Source organism: Penaeus chinensis, chromosome 11 (assembly GCF_019202785.1).
Source record: "Penaeus chinensis breed Huanghai No. 1 chromosome 11, ASM1920278v2, whole genome shotgun sequence".
NCBI lineage: Eukaryota > Metazoa > Arthropoda > Malacostraca > Decapoda > Penaeidae > Penaeus > Penaeus chinensis.
Window position 1 is genome coordinate 22344475 of NC_061829.1, and position 2500 is coordinate 22346974.

Sequence of the window (2500 nt, forward strand, 5' to 3'; positions counted from 1 at the left end):
TGGTAGAATAAAAAAGACCAACAAGTGTATTAGTATTTATTTTTTGAAACTAGGTAAGCCATTTCATTTTTCGTTTTCTTCAAACAAGTAATAACAAAACATGTAGTATTAGCTAGCATTAACTTTGTAGTGGGATATCTTTTTAAAATGCGATTTTCAGGAATTGTTTGTTTATCGAAATGAAAGGCGATTTTCTGGAATTGTTCGTTTATCGAAATGGCAACACCTATGGAGGTTAGGCAGTATACCCCCTTTCAACACAAGAATCTTCAACTATAGCTGCATATTTCTTGAAACATAAAAACGCTTTATTCCTTAAATATTTATGTATGGCAGCTAAATTAAATAAAATCTTTGCAAAAGCGATGATACATTAGTAAATGTTTCTCGTGTAGCGTTGCTACACCATCTAGTGGCGGTTAGTGCAGCTAATGAAGTGACTGTTTATTTATTAAATAAACAGAAAACATGCTACATATTCTTCATAACTGAACATAATTTGGACGCAAAACCGCAGTAGAGTTACAAAGGATGTTTAGATGCTTTATCATTGTGTGTGTGTGTGTGTGTGTGTGTGTGTGTATGTGTGTGTGTGTGTGTGTGTGTGTGTGTGTGTGTGTGTGTGTGTGTGTGTGTGTGTGTGTGTGTGTGTGTAGCGTCTATGGATATACTGCGTCAATACGTGGTGAGGAGTAACGAAACATTACGAATAATTCGTTTCTAATGCCAAAATCTCACCATAGTTTTCGCTATTGTTATTCCTTTCTTCCTTTTTTAGACGGGAAATTCAGAAAATCGAAAATTTGTAGGATGCTTATTAATTTTGAAGATATTTTTATTATTGATTTGTGTGTAAAAAAGAAAAGCGGTAACAATCATAGAAAAGAAAGACCAATACAAAGGGCAGTAATACTTATAATAAGAACAATGTATCGTTATTCAGAACCTTGTCTAATCCCAGGGACAGAGATCACGTGCTTATGTGAGGTCTCGGATACCTAGATACAATACACATTTTGAACCCCTTCCATAGCATGGTTTATAAGCTACTGACAGGTTCTTTCAGTAGCCGTTTCCTAAACATTGACAATATTCGCCCAAATATTTTGAATCGGCTTTGAGTTACAAGCCTTGCTTTCATGTGGTTTTGGTCATCGAACCATTTCGTAACTGCCCTTGTTGTGTGTACAGGGCAGTTATCATGCACGTATATGGTTGTTTCTGGGAAGGGCCAAAGAATAACAACGTAGTGATAGAAGGAATACTTCTAACAATTTCAAAATATCTGTCAAAACTGAAATCTCCCTTCCTTTTCGGCGGGTTCACCAACACCATGCATGAAAATTCACCCCACTTATTGTGGGCCACATGGTCACTCCGTTACATACATATAGCGTCTGTCACATCTGAGAAGTAAATAATAATAGATATTCAGACCATAAAATATGACGTGTATGGCGCTATTATGTATAAACATATATTTATGAAAATCAGACCGATGTTGGCAATGTCGTTTGTTCTGTGATGAATACCATTAACATTCTTCCCCCCTTAGTCACCTGTATACCATCGAGCGGGAGACACCCGGCTCTCTGGTTGTTTCACCGGGAGAGAAATTACTTTCCTTCATCCCAGTGATGCGTCCTCAGTTTATAATTTCAGATTGCCTTGCGAGCATCTTGAAAAAAAATGTCAGCTTGGCAGCCTTGGCAGATTGTATATGACGTCATATACCATCGGACATATTTAATTTCTTTATCAAGAGTATCAAATATACTATTTCTTTTTTTTTTTAATTTTCTAGATGGTTCCTCTTTTTTCAAACCACTCAAGTTCTGGGTGAACAAACAAGCGTTTAGATGACTTTTCACACACCGTGAAAGTTTTTAGACTTGTTTTTCACCCTCCTTGGAACCACTCAGCTAGAAGTTGCTCGAATTGAAACAAGCAAACCTTTTTTTTCTCGCTCAGCTGATCGAATGCGACTCCTCAGAGAAACGCCACGACTTACGGAATAATAATAGCGAAAATTATGGTCAGATTTTAGGGCAAGATAAAAAGCATCAAGACTAATCGGAAAGGATTATACATACTGTTTAGCTACTCAACACCAAATATTGACTTCGCATTTCTATAAACATTCCACACACGCACACGCACACGCACACGCACACGCACATACACGCACACACACACACACACACACACACACACACACACACACACACACACACACACACACACACACACACACACATACATATGCGCACACAATGAAACTATCTACATATTCAATGCAGCCTTTCTGCGGTTTTGCGTTCAGCCAATGTTCTGTAACGAAACATATAATGTAGCATGTTTTTTGTTGATTGAAATCATTGTTTTAGTATTTGGTGCAGGCGGAAAAGTTCGAATAGCTGCTGCTAGATGGTGGAGCTACGAAAATCATTTAGAAAGGTATTAGCGACCTTGATGAATTTCATATGATACAGTTGCCACT